At 40.0% G+C, this 7,972-nt stretch overlaps 1 protein-coding gene across 3 annotated transcripts in view; it reads left to right on the top strand.

The window, feature by feature from the left end:
- The first annotated feature begins 261 nt into the window (after nt 1-261).
- The window catches only part of LOC110036807, a 32,162-nt gene continuing 24,451 nt past the window's right edge, over nt 262-7,972 (top strand). For 2 of the 3 annotated variants that reach the window (XM_020741338.1, XM_020741336.1), the window contains exon 1: nt 262-746. The gene's annotated coding sequence lies outside the window, so the exon portion shown is untranslated. Of the gene's footprint in view, nt 747-1,954; nt 1,973-7,972 lie in introns of those variants that run through there. The other variant, XM_020741337.1, reaches the window with a different exon arrangement.

Raw genomic sequence — 7,972 nt, 5'->3', positions numbered from 1 at the left:
TAACAGATTTAGCGCAGTAAAAATATATTTTCAATTGATTTATATCAAACTCATCAAATAAATTTAACTGAATTTAATATAATTGAATCAAATATTATTTCAAATTTAATAATATTTAGATTTAATAAGTTCAAATTTACTGAATCTAGTAAATCCTATTTCATTTAAAGCAGCCAAAATATCTCTAAAATAGTAAAAAATATTTCATCAGGAGTCCTAATACATTTCATCAATAATTCAACAGTGAAGTGACACAATTTTTATGAGGAAGACCTCCTGAATCAATCTTTTTACTCAAATAGCGTGAGATTTGCCCAACGCCGTCTTAAACCCGCCATGGTTGTATTCCTGAAGCTCCCCTCTCCATCCCTCGGCGAAACAATCACCCTATCGGTTCCGTTGGAATCCGGCGCACGCTAGATCGCATTCCCAACTCTGAAAAACTCACCAGATCCTTCCCCGCTCCACCATTTTATCATCCATCTCTCTACCTGCTTGTTCCCTTTCCGCGCTTAAGTCTCTCTTGATCGAACCTCATCTTGTCCGTGGACTGGAAAGCCCTAGTTCTTGCCAAGGAAATGAGCATGTGGTTGTTCCAGCAATAGTCCGATTCATGGTGATTGTTTTGTGAGTGGAGTAATGAGAAGTCGTTTCGAGCGGACGCTGAAAGAGCTCTACTATCGCACGGAAGGATTTTGGAAGCGAAGGCAGGGAGAACTTTATTTGGGATAAAGGCCTGTAAACATGTCTGTGTTTTGTTCCAATTTGTTCGATCCTTTTGCTCCCTTCCCTCCTTTTTCCTATAGTTTGTGTTTGGCTTTTGCTGAAATTTTTTTTTCTGTAAGTAGATCATTTAAGCAGCATGTCCTGGCAGTGTGAGGCTGATGTCGTTTGTTAACTGAAATTAAAAAAGATTAGGGAGAATTATATATATATTTTCTAAACTAAGGTGCCTTCAGGCAGGGAACTACCGTCCTTGGTTTGGGAAGAGGCGAGTTTGGTGTTAATCTATGCCTATGTAAATGTTTTTCTGAGAGCAAACTAAAAAAAATTGATGGTGCCTGTTAATCTTCTAGGCATGCGGTACTTTCGAATTCGCATGATTCTAGAGAAGGCACTTAATGAATCCTTTCTATTTTTTTTTTATTTTTTGAATTATTTCACTTTTCTTTGAACTTTAAGATCCACAAATTTGTTGTCTTTGGTTGAGTTGGACGATAAATATCCGATTAGTTCCGTTCTGAAGGGCAGCTATTGCATTCTGGGATCTGTAGATGATTCTAACATTGAATTTGGGAGGCCTAACTTGGTGAAATCCTTGAAATGAAGCCAAATGATGATTTATTATTCCTGTTAATATCTTGGGTCCGTTCTCCACAAATTTAAGTTTTTCATTGATTCGACCTTTTTTCAACATGTCTTCTTAAAAATTTAATTTGTTATGGACCCAAAAAAGCCCAAAAAAAAAAAAAAAAAGGGTGCTTGTGGGAGAATTGTTTTTGTCCTGAAAATTCAGAATTGTTCAGTATTCACTATTCACCTATTAAACCCCTAGCCCATACTCATAGTTTGCAATTTTTTTTTTTTTTGAGTTTATATATTGGGGAAGGAGAGGTAGCAGATCTGTTTAAATTTTTTGGGCCTTCCACCTGATTTCCATATTTTGAATCAATTCCAAGCCTCTGAGCTACTCAAGACTATTTCACATATGTTCTCGTTTTTCAAATTCTTTTGCGTTATATATATAAAATTTTATCATGCTATTGGAGCTTTCTATTGTGAAAATTTTGATGTATCTAATTCATGATCAAATGATCTTTGACATTCATTTGTTATATTTTTCCAGCCATCTTTTTTCATTGGTGCAGAGGTAAGGGCCGAAGGAAAAACACTTTGATCTTTACACTCCTCAAACCTAAATGAAGCAAAAAAGTGCTAGGGATGCCTTCCCAAATAAAACTTAAAGACTCTCGTAAGGAATCATCTTAGAATTTCATCAAGAAAGTTTGTATAAGCCTTCACGTGACTTATTTTGATGAAAAATAAGGCCAAGACTATCTTATAACTACTAGCCTGAAGTCCCTATATTTTCATTACTTTCATTTTGTATTTAATTTCAAAATACAGATATATATCTTACATAGCATACATATTGCTGGTATTGATACATAATTTTAAAATTTATTAAGCTAGGTTGTTGACTAAACAGTTTGTCATGTCATGAAACAGTTAAGGCCTTTTTTATATGAATTTCTGTTGAAGTTAATGACACGAAGTTATAATATTTGTTGTGATAGCTAGACATGTGTGCTTTTAAATCATAGGTATGGTTCGGTTAAAGTCTTTGTTCAACTTCAAATGAAAAGTAAGTGAAACTTGGTTGTATGTTTTAAATATTTCCATGTCTTGATGACCATTTATGTCATAGGCTTCTTTTTCTATTGCTGAACTATAAGATCCAAAATAATAATGACATTTTGTAAATTCTATGGATAGATGCGCGAATCTCAATCAGATTGCATTTTTATTCTGCTACTTTTAAGCATAAGTCTCCCTGGCGAACAAATTATTCTTTCTTTCTTCAATCATCGCCACATTTAATTATTTTTACATGCTTTATTTGCTTTTTCTCTTTTTCTTTATAAGTCTTATAAATACTTTCTTCTTTCCCTTTTATTGGATCTTGTGACTCTTGTTATGCATGCCCAAACCACATAAAGTTAATCCCCTTTTTATTTTTCTCAAATTTAAATTGCCTGCTATTGAGTTCTTTTTTGCATAATTCTAATAGTCATTATGTAAATCCCATCCGCTGACATATATTTTCTTATTGCATAATACAGATCTGTCTCTTCTCAAATTTAACCATCAAGCTTTAACTTCTAGAAGTTATGTTTTCATATATATTCTAATATCTTTGTATAATATTTCCAAGGTGCTTAAACCAATGACATAGAGTTATCATTCTCCTACAATACTAATAATGAATTATCAATTTCAACTTCATTAAAATTGCAAATTGTAGGCTTAGGTTTATTATATCAACCTAAGCCCTCTACATCACATTCTTTCTTTTTTAACAAAGAAATATGCTAGTAGTATTGAATCCAAATTTGTCCTGTGAATCACACCCAAAGATTAGAACGTAGAGAAGTAGAGAGAGAGAGAGAGAGAGAGACAGAGAGAAAGCATAGAAATGGACAATAGAGTGAAAGGGTTGTGTAATCATTTATTCATGAAATGATCCTCTATTTATAGGCAAAGGAGAAATAACATATAAAATTACATATAAATGTCCTCGTGGGCCCAAAACCTTTTTGTTCTCTGCCCCGACCGGCTTGGCTAACTGGACTGAATAAGGCTTAGTGATGATGTCGGTCGGCTATGCCTGTTATTGTTGTCTAGCGTAATGTTGCCAGTATGCTTGACGACCACAGGTTGGTAGGAATGATCTGATCGATATGTTTAGTTGATTGATGATAATAGTCTAGCCGACGCTCGATCTCCACTAAGAAGTTTCTGTAAACAAGGTAGGCTAGGCCATCGGGCAAATGATAAATCACTATTATCTGATGGGTTGCCATTCCTTAAATGAGAGGATCTTGGTGGGATGGATGGGACTTCTATTTTTTTGGTTGCATTTTGCGGAGACGACTGAGTGATCCCAGTATAACAGTCATAGGTTTAGCCTCTCCTTAGGACTGATTTTGTTACAGTGGCAGGCCTGGAGGATTCTTCGCTTGTTGTTTGATGAGCTGCTTGGGCTGATAACTTCGCGACTACCCTGGTGACTTGGGCAATCTCGGGTTTACTATATCAGGTCGGAAATGGGGTTCATTGATCCGCCTTTTGTTGGGCCCTCTCGATAATCAGGGCCTTTCTCCTTAGACTGTTAGATTTCCTCGAGATTCCTGCCCATAAGATTTTTGTGTATATATTTAGTTTCCAATTTTCTTATTTCTTGAAAGTCGTGCTACGATAAGATTAAGAGAATTTAATGTGTAGTAATAAATATCATTTATGATTATTCAATCATTCAATAATTGAACTTCCCCGATTTTCGTGTCTGTTCATTCTTATAAATAGGGCGTGAAAGCCTTGGATTTTCTCATCATCTCAGTCGCTTGATTGTCTCGACTCTTCCAAGTTTAGTTGCCATCATGGTGAACATGTTGACCTTCAAATTCGACCTTTTTAGTAGGACTATATATTGCCAAGCTCTCAAAGAGATGAGGGGGGTTAACCTTCCAGAGGGTGAGAAGAGGAAGAAGCTGGCCATGAGGAAGTGGTAGATGCCTGACTTGGAAGTTCAGGTTGGTCGTCAGACTCCTTTTGTGGTCGTCAACTAGTGAAGATTCAGATGGAGAAAAGACGGCATTCGGGCGCGCCATCTGCTACTCTATCGATCTTGTTTGCAAAGAAAAAGGCATTACTTGCTAGTGGCGTCAATCAAGGGTCCGTCAACACCATGATGCAACTCGAGTCGCAGGGGACTGCCGACATCCCTTAATTGCCTGTGATATAGAAGAAGGCTGGTGAGGATGATGTGTCATTTAGTGCATTTGAGTGGGATTGAATAGCTTTTACGAGGAACTTTGATCTTGCTTAGGTGATCTCTTTCCTTCTTGAATTTTCCTTCATTCTTCTTTTTTGATGTAGCTCTTCCGACCATCGAGATCTTGACCGCTGACTCACCCGTGACGGAGGTTGGTGCCGGCGATGCCACAAATTTGGCGGCCACTGATAAGGGTTTGATTGGTGGAAATCGGACTTTTGACGAGATTGGAGATGTTGGATATTTGATTGGTCCAATCGAGCTCACGAGGGAAGCTACCGATTGGAGGCATATTTCCCTTGGATTGTTGCGAGACCAGTTGCGGGAGATTAAAGACTCATTTGCCTGGGCGGTTGGACTCCTGTAGGGCAAAGAGATGCGAGCCTTGCTAGCCCCGATCGAGAAGGTGGAGAAGTTGGAGGAAGAGGTTACTACCCTGTGTGCTCAGGCGATCACCTTCTAGGACAAGTTGATTGCTCTCTGTAGGGAGATGGCTGCACTACGTGCGGAAATGGTGACCACTCGGGAGGCGGTCTCTGTCATTCCAATTCAATCTGAAATAAAAAAGAATGGATATATTTATGTTAGGAGGAGAGGCGGTTTATATAAGGTTGCTTCAACGAGGTCCGACTGAAGTGGTGAGTGATAGTTTTATAAAGTACTTCTCAGACTAATTGCCAAGAGGCTTTTGTAATTATAAATTTTTTTAAATAGGAATTTTTTTCTCGAATTGTGTGTTCAATATGACTAGCTTGTCTTCGAGGGTGGAAAATGATGTCTTGGCTTCTATGGCGATTCGACTCCTTTGAGAGCCCTATAATTAGGGATTGGGGTTATGAAAAATTTTCACATGACTTTCACTTTTTTTTTTCTAACTTGTCTATCCAAGGTGTTTGTCTGATGATGCCCAAGTTCTCCCAAGAGCTGTTCAGTTCTATCCCCACCACCGAGGTGTATTAGTGCTCCTTGAAGGTGACTATGTTCTCAACCAATTCGTAAAACTTTGGGCGGTCACTAGTGATGATCAGGCGACTGGAGATTTGGTAACAACCTCATGTTTTATAAGGACCAGTTCATGTGTGGTCTTTGTTTTCCTCTCTACCAAGTGCTCCAGGCGATCTTCAGTCGGTATGGTGTGATTCCAACCCAATCATGCCCAATTCAAGTGCGGCCATTAATGCCTTAGTGATCTTTTGTTTCTTGCTCGTGATCTCCTGGTTGACAAACCTCTTCTCGTTCAAGATCGGACTAGATAAATACACGGTGTTCTTGGCCGGGGCTCGATTGTGTTTGTTGGGATTGGAGAACAAGATCAAGGACTGGAAGAAGCGGTTCTTGGTTGGTTCAGTCCGGTTTAGCTAGTGTGTTCATGCTTTTCTGGTCCTCACCGACGTGAAGAAGGTGAAGACCTTGCCGAGTAATCTTTGAGTTTCCGAAGAGATGATCGAAGGGCAACAATTGCACACTCGTTAGTAGCTGGAGGAAGAATTCTCGTTGTCGAAGAAGTTCGATAGTATGAACGATGAATGCTGGGAGGCCTCTAGTGCTAGTGAGGAGAGAGAGGACGACCGCCATCAGAGCTGTCAAGAAGCAGCTTCTGTAGAAGGCGGTCAATCCCAAAGTTGTTGCCTCTTCTGCTGTTCCTTCAGAAGGGTCTAGAATTCTTGTGTCCGGAATTGTTTCTGCCTGTAAATATGCCAAAGGTGCAAAATTTATTTATTTCACGTCTGTTACCACTTGTTATCCAAGATGTTAAGACTGCAGAGCTAACTCTTATTGAGCAAAAAATAAACCCTTCTTTCACAGCTGTCGAAACTTTCGGTGCTCGGGGCGAAAATTCGGCAAAGACACCTAGTGTACTGACCCGTGCAAAGCAGGTGAAGAGGCTTCGGGGGAGGGAGCATAGGACCCGACGACTTTGCGGATGACTGACACATCCTTCATTGACCTCAAGGCAAGGAGTGCAGCGAAGAAGCCTAGTACACTGACTCCGTGGACGACTGACACATCCTTCATAGACCTCAAGACAGGTGTAAGAACTTTCGGTGCTTGGGGTGAAGATTCAACGAAAACGCCTAGTGTACTGGCCCTGAGAAAAGTAGGTGAAGAGGCTTCAAGGGAGTGAGCAAAGGACTAGGCGACTCCGTAGACGACTAACACATCCTTCATAGACCTCAAGGCAAGGGGTGTAGCGAGCTGTTCACATCGAATCCCCTTGTCGGAGTCTAAGGCTGATTAGGAGCTCGAGCACGAAGAGAAGGGCATCCCTCATAGAGAGGGGAAAACCCCGAGATAGACAAAGGAGAATCTCCCCCTCCTTGAATGAAGCGAAAGGTGCCCCTGCTTGAGTGTATTATTCCGTAGAACTACACCGTCAATCATTTTTGAATTCTACAGAAGAAAATGGAATTGATTCAGAAAGTCAAGCAAAATCTTTTCAATTTGTATTTGATGTAATTACAACACATACAAAAGATAAAAAAAGAATGAAAAATCAATCTATTGGAACGAGAAAAAAAGAAATCAATCAAAATGTTTCTCGATGGTCATACAAATGAACCGAGAATTTGGGAGAAGAGGAAGAAGGAAATGAAGAAGATTTGGAGGAAGAATATTAGGATGAGGAGACCACTGCTCTGTAGGTCGATTCACATGTTTGACATGAAAAAAAAATAGTACATGAGGTCCCCGGTGGCTGCAGAGCATCCTAGCGGAAGTTGTATGGTCCCGCTCCTTTGAGAAGACGCTGAAGAGGCTCGAGTGCTCGAAGCTCACTTTGCTGTCTGATCAGTATCATTTGATGGTTTGGGAAGCCTCTCGCCACCACACCAAGGTTCTTGGGCAGACTGAGAATAAATTGGTTGTTGCCCCATAGAGAGCAGTGGAAGTCGAGGTCCTGGAAATCAGGATAGAGAAACACCTGGGAGGATTTGTGGAAGCTAAGAAGGTTGTGACGATCGAAAATGAGGAAATAAAGATGACCTTTGAAAAGGAAAATCAAGAACTGAAGGTGGCCATGGACCGGATGAAATCTTCGAAGGAATATGTCGTCGGGATGGCCACCTAACTCCAGGCTGTTATCTCCCTGGTGGTCAACTTTTTTGTGAAGCATGGGCTGGTGGAAATTAGATAGGTTGAATTGAAATTTTTTCTCTCCTCTTTGACCCTAAGGAGAGCGAGGAAGAGAGTGACGATGAGAAGGGAGGTGAGGATGAAAGTGATGGTGGATCTGTTGCCGCTCAGCTCCTTCGCTTCCTATATATATATATATATATATATATATGGTGGAAATCAGATAGGTTGACTTGAAATTTTTCCCTCTCCTCTTTGACCCTGAGGAGAGCGAGGAAGAGAGTGACGACGAGAAGGGAGGTGAGGATGAAAGTGATGGTGGATGCGCTGTTGCTCGGCTCATTT

Source organism: Phalaenopsis equestris, unplaced genomic scaffold (genome assembly GCF_001263595.1).
Source record: "Phalaenopsis equestris unplaced genomic scaffold, ASM126359v1 Scaffold211064, whole genome shotgun sequence".
Taxonomy (NCBI): domain Eukaryota; kingdom Viridiplantae; phylum Streptophyta; class Magnoliopsida; order Asparagales; family Orchidaceae; genus Phalaenopsis; species Phalaenopsis equestris.
This window is presented reverse-complemented; position numbering and strand designations above follow the sequence as displayed.